The sequence below is a fragment of the Galendromus occidentalis genome, unplaced genomic scaffold, assembly GCF_000255335.2.
Source record: "Galendromus occidentalis unplaced genomic scaffold, Mocc_1.1 scf7180000075399, whole genome shotgun sequence".
NCBI lineage: Eukaryota > Metazoa > Arthropoda > Arachnida > Mesostigmata > Phytoseiidae > Galendromus > Galendromus occidentalis.
In genome coordinates, this window is record NW_003803389.1 from 476,605 (window position 1) to 490,864 (window position 14,260).

A 14,260-nucleotide genomic window follows, 5' to 3' on the forward strand; every position below is an offset into this window, starting at 1 on the left:
CTCTCCCGCAATCTCCGTACACGTCTTGCTCAACCTCATTCATCTGTGTCACATTGACTGCAATTTTCTACCTGATATGACGCTGTCGGTAATTGGCTAGCCATTTGTTCGTGAGTCCCGCGCGGGAGTAGCTACCTATCGAGCTCGAATACACGATGCCAAGTATCTGTGAGACTCAGAGTCTCGGTCGACCCACAAGGGAGGAGGGGGAGACTCCTTTGTTTCTACCATTTTCGGTTCAGCAGCTGTCCCTGAGCAAGTTACTCGAGGCATCTGCAGCTTGCTCGAGCTTCACAATGTGAGTTTTAGTCCCTTTCCGATGTCACCGAGAGCGGAGCTACTTGGGAAGCTAGAAGCTCGGCTTCTTTATTAGAGCATCATCTTTCTCGTTGGCTGTCCTCATGGCTGACGGACGAGCGGCACAGAGCGAGCGGGCGGGCGGATGGATGGGTGGGCTGCAAGCTGACGACTGCAAGACGCTCTTATTCCTTCGCCTGCTCCTTCGGACCGCTGCGTAGAGTAACACTTCGATGGATTTTGAAACTCCCCAAGCTCCATCCTGAGAGTACTCGATTTTGAACGGGCCAATGCGTGCGCCCTCCAGCCAATCCGGCATTCGAGTATTCCTTGCTTCACCCACTAGGCACTAGACTCTCTTTTCAGACCCATTTTTCCCTCTCCTCCCGATAGCTGTCCCCGCGCTCACCCACCGATCGTCCGTCAGACCCAATAGCGGGCCCACTTTCCATTTTCCCTCCTGGATCCTGATGGCGACGCAGGCGGCGCCCACCTCCGGCGTCCTCTCGAACTTGTCATCGTGCATCTGAAATCGCTATTTTCCCTTATATCGCACCTATTGTTTTATGACCGCGGCATTTGAGGAGGTTGGGTGGACTCCCAACCGGTGCGCTATATGAGTTCGACTTGGAAACGCGGACGAGCACAAGGTCTTATCTGGCAGAGCCCGATCAGACGATCCCTCGACGTTTATTCCATTATCACGAAAATTGGTCGAAACATACCGAGTATGGCAATCGATCCGGCGAACGGCTGCCATCGGGAGAGTCATCGAGGGGAAAGACCATCGACCGAAAAATTGACTCGATCTTCGTATCCACCCTGCGTATCTCGCTCGGTCCCATGCATCCTCAGGCTCTGGCAGGCGAGCGCGATTTGATCTGCGCGATCCTGATTTCGGGAAGGTTCTCGCCCCCCTCCAGGCCAGAACCCAACGCGCACCGAGCTGCTTATCGTGTTCAGCGATTGGGTCAGCGATCGATATCCGCTATCTTGCCGCCATACGCATCAATGGACCGTCGCTCGAGAAAGGCTCACGCTCAAGGACAACAAGTCGAACAGCCTTCCGGCGTTCCTAGATCGTTGACATGCGGAATTTCCCGGGAAGAAGGAACTAAGGAGCACTCGCGCGGACTGGGGAGCTCCGCCCCGAAGAAGACACGGGAAACTTCGGAGAGTTTCCTACACACACATTTCCGTCCGAATTCCCAACAACGAAAATCAAGTTCGCTACTCCGCTTCCGACTCGATTGTCCCCGAACAGAAAATGGTAATATCGGAAAGCGAGCAGCGGAGCCTCCTCGGTCCACGCGCCCAGCCAGCCAAGCGACCGCCTGCGCGACCCCATACATAGCATGCTCGCTCAGCTAGGCAAAGTGCAGAAACTCGCGCTGCCTGCCGAGTATTCCGAGTGTTGCCGGGCAAAGTCTGTTGCAATCATGTCGGAAACTCAAACAATGTCATCGGTCGAGTTCCGTAGTTTTCAGGGGCAGCGGGACTTTTCGGTGGAAGGAAAAAGAAGTTCCGGAATTCAATAGAGGTCGAAGAGAGAGCGTTTGAGCGTCGAAGTTGCTGAACGATCCTCCAACTTTGGGCCTCAATAAATTCCCTGGAGCGGCTGGCGTGTTTCATTGGGGCCAATTAGGTAGAATGGTTCTCGAGATATTCATGGAGTTTCCTCAGCAGCCACTCAAGCAAGCATACACGCACTCGACCAGAGAGGAAGGCAGACGGTGGCGTCAGAAAGAAAGCGACTCACCGGCCGGCCGCTCGACCGGCTCGCTCGCTCGGTACATTAGCATGATTCTGTAAGCAGTGATTAAGGCTCGATTCTTCGTATGGCTCCGTTGGGAGTCGGCTCCGGGTCCGACTGTTTACCCGAGAGAAGCTATCTGAATTGACTCGACCTATTTAATCCCACCAAGCCACTGGGAGCTTTTGTTTGTTCCAAGAGCCGCCCGTTCGAAACTCGATCTCGAACGCGGGAAAGGGATCCAAGTGGATATAAATCAAGCGGGGGGATTGTTCGAGCATCCGACGCTATCCACAAAGCAACTCTGAGCAGGAACTATTTCAGCTCTCCTGTTGGACGTTCCAGAATGAGTATGAGCTGACTTCCGACAATTCCTGCGGTGGAACTCGAACGGCTGCCTCCCTGGGATCGAAAGATTCGCCGCTGCCTGTGAATGCCGAGACCGTTGGACGGGTGACGCGACGCAAACAAGATTGCACTAGATCAGCCATCTCCGCCGAGCAAAGCAGCTCCAATACCTGTTTTGGTCTTGCCGGTTCTCAGGAGACGGTTTGTCGCTGTGGCATTGATCAAGATCACTGATTAATTAATGACGAGCTAGTCCCGTTGAGCTGTCTGTCGAGTCGCGGTGCAATCCGGGGTCCTGGTATGAAGCAGCAACGGACGTTCGGACCGCTCAGCGATCGGACTACCGAGATTGAACGAGTGAATCCTATGCTACGATCCTTGCGAAATTTATCGCTGCGAGGAGCCTCGTTGACGAGTTGCGTATTTTAAGAGATAGGTATTTGGACCTGGTAGTCGTTGAGATCCTACTAACCGTGATTCGGTATGCCCACGGGGTTCGCGATGCGAGCTTGCACGTTCGGCTGGAAGCAGCGCATGTTCCCTGCTGTCGAGAACAGACCGCATATTCACTCGGTAGGATCGAGTTGTCTTATTAGCCATTCATCAATCTAGTGGTAATACGGGAGATATGTTGCCACGGAGCCGATGCGGTAGCGTTCCATATTCATGCAGCAAGAACGTATCCTCCCCGCAGCACTACTCATGATAGGACTTCCTCCTCGATCCTGGAGCCGAGATCTCGACTTGGATACATTTGCGCCCGCAAGCTGCAGCAGGTGGCGAGAACGATGCGTATGCATAGGCTCCACCACCGCTCTCGCCCCTACCTCCTCCCCCTCGTCGACCACTTTTACCTCACAGGGGGACTGAGGACAACAACACAGCAGGACATTACACGCTCTGATGAGACCCGGAACTCAGAGCACTCAAGGATCCAGGCAGTGAAATGCCTCGGTTGGATTTCGACACCAGGAATTTTCCAGGGCTCAAGGAACGGGTCCCACTGCCTACCGCTCGAGACAGCCCTCATCGGGCTTTTCGAAAAGCTGCACGTGATTCGCAGACCGCTCAAAGTATGAAGTCCGCGGAGAACCCGGATATGATGGTAGCTCCCGCAATCGACCTACAATGGAGAAGCTGAATACTGGTTACCAATCACCATACGCTTCGCCAGACCCGCGGCGACCGACTCGGCTCCAGAAGGGAGCTTCGGGATTGCTCGAGTCGAACGGACAGACCATTCCCGATTCTCGATGAAATACCTCGAGGCAACAGAGCTTAGATGTTGGGGATATCTGTTCCGGAGAAGCGGAACAAGGAGTCCCAGCTGAGCAGAAGATGTTAGACAATTAAAAGTTCTCTCTAACGATATCTTCGTCCGTCTCGCCTCGATCCGTCCCGGGAGTCGTCAACTTGTGCAGTTCTGTGGCTGAGGAAGCACGTTTCGCATTGTGGACAACCCCAAGAGGGAAGAAATTGGACCGGGGAGCTCCTTGTTCCTCGCAGCTCCTCGTCCCTGTTCCCTCGGTGATACCGACTGTCACTCGAAACTGCTGCCGAAATCAACGCGTTTTTTAGACTCGCTTCCACGAGCGACTCGAACGGAGTCTGCTCTCAGGCTCGACTCGGTCGCCGGGGCTCTCACGCTCCCTCAGACCGCCAATCCGACTTTTTTTCGGCTTACGTAATTGCTCCGTGTTGTTCTTCATAGCCCTCCGACAAGTTTCTCCCGAGGCCGGAACGCCCTTATTGACCTCCCGCAAAGTTTGCCGGAGCACGGTTGACATAATTCTGGCGCCCTCGACAAACGACCGCTCCAAAATGAGAGACGAGCGACCGTCTTTCGGGGGGATTGTCCTCTCTGGTGTCCGGCGCTCGGCTTTCCGACCTCCGTGGCGAAGAGAGAAAGAACGAAGGAGGTCTTCATTAATATAGAGGGACCAACTCCGAGGCCTCGTGTCTCGAGATGCAAAGAATTCTGGGGCTCCGACGAGCCCATGGTCTTCTGATGTCGACTGATTCGTCGACTTTCATTCGACCCGAGCGTGAGAAGACCAACACGTGCGAGGGTCACGATCGAACGAACAGTCGCCGTTGCGTCGGGAGAGCTCGCGTAGGGAAAAGCCACTGAATTGAAGCTCGCTCAGTGAACGGAAACCGGAAGGTAACCCCGTGGTGGTATTTCGCAGAGCCTCCCGACCGGGGATGTAAGGACTTCACGAGCTTCTTCCCGCTGTACTCTTCGCAAGTGATAGGAGTCCTAACGAGCCGAGCTTTGACGAAAAATATGAATCGGGAGCACGATCTGTGACATCAGTCTCGACACAACGTTGTGCCGTGGAGCCGGGAGGAAGGGCTGCGTATATCCAGCTCTTTCGCGAAGTCACAGAACATGAGGGGAAGCGAAACTTACAATTTGAATGGCTTCCTCCACCACTGGGCGCTATCTAGCGCCTTCCTCGATGACGTTGGAATATCGATCGATCTGAGGGAAAGGTTCTTCCTGGACTTGTCGCAGATCACCTACCCACATCTTTTTGTGGAAGGGTGTGAGCTCTGGAGTGCGTATCCGCATTACAGCGTGACCTCAAGAGGTATCGAGGAGATGCTTCTCTCTTGTTCGCCTCTGCCTTCTATCGACGCTTCAGGCTGCTTCCTCGTTTGCCGAGAACAAACTCAGCGGAACGACTCGGCAAACTGATTGAGGGCGTACAGAGGCTCTCATACCCCACTGGAACGTTCATTCGTTCGTCCGGAGGTACCGACGTACGTATATTCATTAAAGCACAGCAGGAGAAGCTGGTCTTCGGCCGAAGGAGCACTGCCGGATGAGTGGCTTATTAAAGGAGCCTATAGCGGTAAGTCCGAGTCGTCCGTTTTCGTCTAGTGCTCGAGTGCCCGATCTGCACCGATGCGGGGCTCTGCTCGCTCATCACGCCCAAGCCCGACTGCTCATTTCGACATAATTGTGTTCTTGAATATTGTCCGATGGTTCCTTTCAGCTCCTGCGTGTGACGTACTTCTCCGCTTGACTGCGGAGCCGCCATTTAGCGTCGTCGCCCTCCTCCGACTCCACTGATCCCCTACCGTCAAATTCGGCGAGCCCGACTCTCGAAGAGATCGACGCTAACGGAGAGCGGCATCGCGACATATAGTGATTCTCCGAGCGATGAATCTCCGGCGCAACCATTATATCGACGATCTTATCCCAATAATAATGATAATAATAGCTCACCATGAGGCCGCCGATGAAGAGATGATGGGTTACCGACCAAGTGTATAAACCGTCGAGCTCTCTGCGTAAGGCGTCGCAACGCTCCGCCGCTGGGAGAATGGGGAAGCCCACGTCGGTCTCGCGAGCCGCCCGCTGGAGACACGAACTTAATAGAGCTTAGTCCACTCCCAAATAGAGGATTCGATGGCATCAGGAGCATCCACCTACCTCATTCCAGTTCTAGAAGGCGACCGTTTTCACTCGAATTCTAACTTTTCGGACCTGTTCGTGAGTCATAAGTATGTCCATATATGAAGTCCATGTCGGCAATGTATGATGCTTCTCAATCTGCATCGCTTTAGGGGGCAACGAAACGAGGGCTGTTCTCTCCTTGAACCGCCGGAAGATCGCGCGAAACCGTGATACGACCTCCGCAATCATCCAGGCCGTAGCCCTGGATCCGATGCTTGTACCTTCTTCGGGTGATTTGACGAGACAATGATAGACCGCTCGACCTCTCCGCATTCTCGCCGGCTCGGAACTAAATTTCGGAGCTCAAAAGAGCTCTGATTCTTTCTTCTAAGGGAAGCGTGTATCCGGAAGAAAAACTCAAATTATTATCATTGATCAACGCCCAGCTTACTAACGTGATTTCGCTCTGTGAGTCGGCTCTCTAGTTTCAGTGAGGTTTTCACTGAAGTTTTTTCCGTGGAGTGAACATGCTCCAAGTCCCAAGTCAGTCAGGAATTTTTTTCAGTTCCGCTCGGAATTCCCGGGAGGAAGGATCACTCCGCGCTCCTGGCGGTCTGGTCTCGGTCCCGATCTCCCTGAGTGCATTGAGAGGATGAATGCACTGTATTCGTACGCTGGCCGCCGGAGAAGTCGTCAAGAGGCGGGAACGTTGTACGTTATCTGTGAAAAGCAGCTCGAAAATTCGCTTGGATCGAGAGATGAGTTCGGAGGGTTGGTGCGAGCGAGCGAGCGAGCGACTCACCGAGGGGCTGTCCTGCATCAGGGTAGAATCTCTGTCGAGATGTCGACTTCGATGTGAAATAAAACGGCCTCACGAATGCAAATTAGTTTACCTTGTTCCAAATCCACCCCTTGGTCCACGGAGTGGGCTGCCATGCGAGAAACTCACCGACCCACCCACTTACGAACCCCGTCACTCGACGATCCCACCGACCCGCAGCCCCGCAGTCGACGCACAACCTCTCAGCGTGTACGTACTACTTCTCCCCGTCCGTCCACTGCGAGGTAACTTTCGTTTGTTGCGATCCGGGCTGCAAGGAGTCCTCGGCACGAATCACAATAGACCGGGGGGAGGAGCAGTTTCCCTCCGTCTTCGACCCCCCTGTCATGATTGTATCACGTCGCAAGACCCCGAATGACGAGAAGTCGTTGTTGCTCCCAAAATTCTGGACTCCCCCCGACCATTTCGCGTTTCTGTTTCGACGATCTTCCCATCACTGGCCATTGCGCTGCCCGCTAATGGTGCTCCACAGCCGGTGGCTATTGAGCCAATCGAGCAGGCCTTGGAAAAATCTCCGAAATATTCTATTCCCTTCCAAACGTGGGCCGGGAATTTCTTCCTCCGCCTTGAAGTCAAATTGGTTCGAAAAATATCTTCCACGGAACAAACGTCCGAAGGTCCCGTCTAAGCGAGAAATCGATCCCTAGCAGAAAGAGTCCGTCCGTCCGAGCCTCCAGGTCCCTCAGGGTCGTATCGGAACGGTCGAATCGAATACAAAACGGAACTCCGACCGGTTGGAGCCGGAGTGAAAGCCGGTGCAGTTCGTCCCGCTTTCCAGGGAAAGTTTGACTGATTTGATAGACTCACATTTTAAGTGAGATGCGATGCCGTCTGACGCATTCTGTTATCGCTTCGCGCAGCTCAAACTGCTCCCCGTACACGAAGAATGGAGAGATACGACCCTATCTTTCACGCTGCACGCACATGCAGTCTTCGGTACCGTCGGAGATGATGCCGTCGGAGTATCCCATAGACGAGGGGAACAGCGCGTCTTCTCCCCTGAATGACCGAAAGTGAATGGGGAGCTTTTTTCCCTATCACTATCTGCGAGTAGGATGTTTGCATTCTGTCCCTGGAACAGCTCGAATGGTGTATGTATATATCAATTCCAACATTGAGCCCTCGTCGATGTCGATCGCAGTGCTGTTTCCTTAGGTCATTGTGAGACGCAATTGGGCGTCCCGAAAGTCTCTCGTTTTTCGAGCAGCGGAACCTGAACGCATACTACTGCCGACGACTCTCGCGTGTCTCCAACGACGAGTCGCCGTCAGAGCACTTCTAGTGGAGTATCCGGGAAGATTCCCGAATATCCCTCTGCCGATATGGATATCCGCCATCCTCGACCAGTAATCGATTCCCAATCGCACAAAACCCGCCGGACGATCCACGTCGTCTTGGTCGGAGAAATGAAAACCTCGGAAGTGCCTAGACTTCCACGTCGTCTTGTCAATGGGTGGACATACCGTCTGTGGGGGAAGGGGACAACTCTGAATAAAGCATCCCCCTTGTGTGCACGAAAAATAGGTCATGTTGCCTCTACGCAGGCCTCGGCAACCCTACGAATGAACGAGAGCATTCTCTGCGAAACAAAAGAGACTGCTGACGCTGTGATAAACTTCTCCGCGAAGCGGGTGCGATACGAACAGAGAGCGGATAGCGTCTTGCGAAGAAGGGTAGTAGCAGGTACTCAGGTTGTCAACCGATTTTAGAATTCCTTGCCCCTCCCTTCGACTCGAAGTCAACAGACATTCTCTCCAGGAGCCGCGCTCATGACACCTGTTCTCACGCCGCGCGTAGCGGCTCAAATGGCCCGAACAAGCTACAACAGCCCTTGCGAGTTAATGGCAACGTAGATGTATTTTCGTCTGGAGCTTGACTCGTTTCGGGAACCGTCAGCAAGAGGAGCTAAGAATGATCCCGACTTGAGGTCCTCGTGGAGAGGAGCGAGCTCGCCGCGCGTTAGAGTCTTGATAAAGACAGCGATCTGAAGTCGGATAAAAAATTTTTTTTTCGCTCTCGAAAGGATCGGAGTCAGCGCGTAGATCCTCTAAGGCTCCGAAGGTCAAAGCCCACTCCGAATGTCCGAATCCATAATGAAGCTGCAAAGTCGAAATACCGAGATCATTCTGATGGAGAGTCATTTTCCGCAAGTCTGCAGGGAAGGGGACCGGTTTGAACCACTGGAGCCATCGGTTCCCCATCCACGAAATTCTCGCTCACGAACAGCCGACACGATCAGCCTGGACGATGGGAAGATTCTCGGGAAGCAACACGGAGCAAACCGTCCAGCACATTGGGACCCGCTTCCTGTCAGGACACGGGGCAAGCCCTGAGGACTGGAGACGAAATGTCGGAAACACTTGGAAAAAATGCTCCAATGACGACGGAAGAGACAAGCGGTTTTGCGCAGATCAGAGTTTTTCTCCTGCCCCGCACATATCCGTGTGGTCAGTCCTAGTGAAACAAGAGATTTTCGTCCCGCTAACGACACGTCCGGTCAGCGTGCCGGGACGGAAGTGGTGTTGTTATTTGGATCTCGATGGTGGGAGCCATCTGTCGCCAGTCGGCTCTCTGGCCATTCAGTCAGCAGGACCGCTGCCGCCGCGCAAGAACTGTGGCGTTCCTGTCAGCGGCAACTTGATGGTCGCTCCGTCGCTTTCTTCTTGAGCAGTCATCAGGTGACGACGGCCACGGGTGATCACGATGAGGGTCGGAGGAGCTTCACCGGAAAGATGAACAAAGGAATACTTCGCAGCTTCAGAGACAATACCGTGGAACTTTATTCACGCGAACTTCCTGTTTCGTGAGCTCCCTCTTGCCATGGCATCGCATCTCCCCCGATCCTGATGCGTCCCGCTCTGCCCGATGTATCAAAGGAATGGAGGTCGCATCCCAGACAGGAGAACAAGATGGCCAGGAATTTTTGACTCTAGACCCTAGGTGAAGACAAACCAGTCCTCGGAGACTCCGCCGAGCTTCCGCATCGGTGTAGAACTCCTCTTTCGCAGACGATAGGCTTCGGATCGAGATTTCGCGATTGCTGTGACGGAGGACTCAACTCTTTCCCAACTGCTTGAATAAATATAAAAACGGGGTCATCACATCCCGGGAATCAGTCCAATCGATTGTTTTGATAGTTTTCTCCCTCCATCTAGCCTTTCCTGCTCGTTAGATCCGCCCTTGGATCACTGTCACTCACTCAGCCAGAAAGCGTAAGACGACGCTGGAAGCCACTCGTCGATTCCTAATGCCGTTGAGCACGTCAATAAAAACTCTGCGCCTCGAAAGCGACTGCTTCAGTCGACCGATCGGTTGAAAGGACAGAGGACGAACGAATGACGACTTTTTAGCGGTCTCGCAATTTCCTCGGGCAAGAAATGCTCTTCGAACAGCGAGTCCGCTCGATACATTTAGACGTTCGTCTCAACGTTCCTGGGTAGCTTGCTGTTGGGTGGTCGACCGGTTTCACCCAGCTCATTCGACGAAGAACAGCTTCGGCTTGAGGGAACTGAGTGAGCCGCATAAAAATTCTCTCGGGAGTCTCTTTCGTATTCTGCGACAGATAGATGGGCTCTGCGTGTGTGGATCGTCGACCTCCAGGAGTTCACAATCTTTCCAACCATTCCGATTTGGATGTGAACGACATGCTACAGAATCTCTACAGAATTCCTGCTCGATCTCCTAATGAGAGCAGAGGTCCCCCTAGTTAGTCCTCCATACGAACACAGCGCTTACGGGAGGATTGTCCCGTAGAGAACATTCGGGACGGGACAGGTCGACTCGCAGTCGGCTTCAGCCATGTGATGGTAATAAATCATGATAGCGGGACCCGCGCTTCTTCGCTGCGCAGACCAGGAAGTCAAGTCCTCTGCAGACCGAAACAGACCGAGGAATCCAGTCCTATGAGAGATAGAAGACGCTGCAGGGGATGGATCGCGAACGATCTACAAGTTACGGAGAGACGAATTATTGAACGGAATGTGAACGCTCACTTTCCCTCCTGAGCATGATACATGCGGGTCCGCGATCTCCGATTTCTCTGCGCGAGAGATCGAATTATTGATGATTCACCTCACACGTGGCGGGAGATAGGACAGCTTAGAAATAATGCACCTGCGCTACGACAGCAGAACAAGCTCACGGTTCGCTAGTCTACCTGCGAAGTCCGTGGATTATGTCTGAGGTTGCAGGAGCGACTGAAGCCGTTTCTGAGAGCGGACGGAAACTCCGGCGGTTGGGACCACTTCGACGTCTCGGTTTGCTCGGGCGATCATAAGCCTGACTCAACCGGTGGGTCTAGAAGAATGTCTGGCCAGAACGAGATTACCTACTCCAGGAACACTCGGATAAACCCAGCTGCTGCGATACCAGGAAACAAGCACTGCACAGGCGGCTATACGCTCTTCTGGCTCGCTAAATGGAATGAGGGTGTGTTGGAAAACGCAATCCTGAAGTGGGAGAACCAGCAGCGAGCGGGGAAGAGGAGCTCCCAAAAACACGAGCCTGTTCTTCGCCGATGGTCATTTGAGGAAAAACACCCTCCTCCGTACCTGCGCCACGGAGCTCCATCAAGCTGCTGATGAATCTTTCTGACGAGCTCCACCACTCCATCTCCTCATGTAAGACCTCCGTCTCGAGATATTCAAGGATACGATGCGACCAGCTAGCGCGGACTTCACTGCGGACAGACAAGCAGAACACAGCTGACCTTTTATCGTGAGAATGGGATGCCTCCAGATATTGGGTCTCAATTACATACCATCGGTCGAACAACTCAAGCCTTCATTTAGGAGTCTTGAATATTCGTGTTTTCGTATGCCTTGTCAGCGAGCGCTGATGATAACAATCGATGCCTCGAGCAGTCTTAAGAGCAAGGGTTCTAATCATCATGCTGCGGCTGCTACGAAAACAACCAGCTAACCTCATGAGCAGAACAGTTTGCTGAGCTCAAGTATACCGGCTTTAATATTCTTATGAGGCTGGCAGCGCTGCCATTGTCGTTGTATTTTCTGACCGGGAGGAAATTCCCACCTCCCTAGGGACCCTCCATGTACTGGATGAAACAGAGATCCTGGAGGGTGTCATTCCCTCCGAACCCTCCCACAGAAGCCCCGCTGTATGAATCAGATACACCTTGCTCAGAATAAAGAAAAAATTGACGCATACCAGGAGACACCTATTCCCGATATCACTGATCCAGGACAGGACATCTTAGCACCCCGAGGCGCTCAGGAGGAAAGCAAAAGATACTCAGCTTCGCGGTTGATATTCCGAGTGCATTGCCTTATTCGGGATTCTCATCGGTCCTGAGTTACGCGCGCCCTCATAGGAACGGGCACCCCACGTCGGATTGTGATGAATGACGTATGTGGACGGATGCCCGCTCATCGGAATAAATTTCGGAATGAGTTGAGACTGAGGCCGCGCTCGCCCCAGCATATATCAACTTCAACCTGCTCTCTACATCCCAGAGTCGACTCATCCACTCCGAGAGCCTGAAGTCGCAGATAAAGTTTGCTCAGCCGAGCTAAGTGAAGGGTAAACTCCCTGCCTCGTTCCTCACGATGGATGCTCCCGCAAAAGCGTATTTCAAAAATCTCCATATCGATCGACTCCTCGAGATGTCAAATATGACAGAGGCTCCCATTGTTGTCTTATTGTTCTCGTTTTTCTTTCGTCGTTCGCACTCGCTTCACCCCATCCTTTTATTTTTTTTTGAAGGTGCTGCTGACAGCTTCATCCTGGAGGAAAATATGCTCCGGCCGAAAATGCTTCGGTACACAATCGGCAGCTGAGCGCCAAGCACATTGTTCAGCGATGGAGGCTGCTAGAGGAGGAGGTGGGGATCTCCGATGCGGAATGCCGATACCAAGGGTACACATCTCGCTCGGATAGAGCGAAGCCGAGGAGCTCGATGGCGGAGCACCCGCAAACGTGGCTGTGGTGAATTCGAACTCCCGACTTCCTCTTCTCCGTCCTCCCGGAGCTGGGCAAATCATTCTCCATCCTGAGGCCAAAAAACTGAGATCGGGACCTCGGAGGGTGCATTGGAGGGATCTAGAAAGCGCATTCACTCCGAATTTTGAGACGGGACCCGTGTATTTTAGTCAGGGGCGACCAAGATCACCGGGAACAACTTCCCGCGCACGAGCGATATGTTGCGGCGATTTCGACTGGCTGACAGCTCGACCCTGTCAACAGTGTGGGATCTGAGCGCGACGTTTGCCAAATGACCTCTCACCTGTTCGCTCCTCGGAACTGCGTCATGGCCGACGACTAAGCGCTGTGCAATTCATCCAAGCGCTGCTCGGATTTGCATGAGATTGTCTCTAATCGTGAATCTGCCGCCACAGATTGTCATTACGCTGGAATTCGGACTCCCAAGCAGCTTATGAATTATCTATGAGCGCCCGGAGGGGGCCACCGTCGTCGCCATCGTTGTCCGGCCGCCCTCTAGTGATAAAGCCAAATGGAATCAAACGGACCTGCAGAACGTTTCGATGAAAGTTAAACCCGACCTGCGAGGTGGAAACGGCCTCGCGAACATTCATGAGTGTCGGCAGCTAAAAAAGCACAAGAACGCTGAGAAAACATGTCTTTTAGCGGACGAGTCCCGCGGCTCGTTCGGCTGCTTTGATGGGCTACGAAAACACGTATTTCCTCAACAGCCTATCCTGCCGTGACAGACTCCCGACGTTGGAGCCAAGGTCGGAACTCGCCGAACTTTCGAATCCTCGACCTGAAAAGCATCGGCGTTTTCACTGAACTCGATCCTGGGTGGGTGGCGTTTGTCCGAGTAGTGGAGCTGCGACGGAAGTCTCGGGGGGTCCGAGGAGCTTCCTCGGTGATGGCGAAAGTGAGTGCTGGGCGTGTTCTTCCTTACGACGAAGCCGACTGTCAGGCTACATGTTACTCCGGTCATTGTCTACCCCGACGTCATCGTCCTCTTTTTGCGTCGTGCATTTGCTCATTATCGATGACGGGCGTCGCCGGTAGCCCACCGATTCGGGTGGGTTCTCCCATCGGCGTTGTTGCGTCCATTCGAATTGACCGAGCGGGCGAGCTGACTGCTTGACCAGGTCCTCTCGGAGCTCAAACACACATGTCGCCGACAGCTGAGGAAATATACGGTGACAGCGATCGCCGATGAGCCTCTAAAGAGTCTATTACACAGCTCGACAAAAAAAAACTTTTTTCGCGTTACAAAGAAAGTGAAAGCTATTTCGGGGTAAACCGGGGGCGCTGAATCCGAATTTCTTGACAGATTTTCTCCATCAGGTCCAGTTTTTCCGAAATTTCACTTTTTCGATTTTTTGCCATTTTTCGTCTTTAAAAAATTCTAGCTCCGCCCCTGAGTGGACTAGATCGATGAAACTTGGGTGGCGGATAGAGCTCGGTTGGGGCTATACCTGGCCGAGTTTTGGTGCGATTCGTAGCAGTGGTCTCTGAGCTAGAGCCATCGGAAACTAAAAAAAAGAGAAAAAGTGGGAGAGGGACCTCTTAGAAAGCACTTGACGGAAAAACTAGGACCTTTGAAGCGGTCTGACCTAGACAATTCGATAGAGAGGCTTTTACGAGCATTTTGAGACCAAGCAGAGACAAAATCGGTCGATCC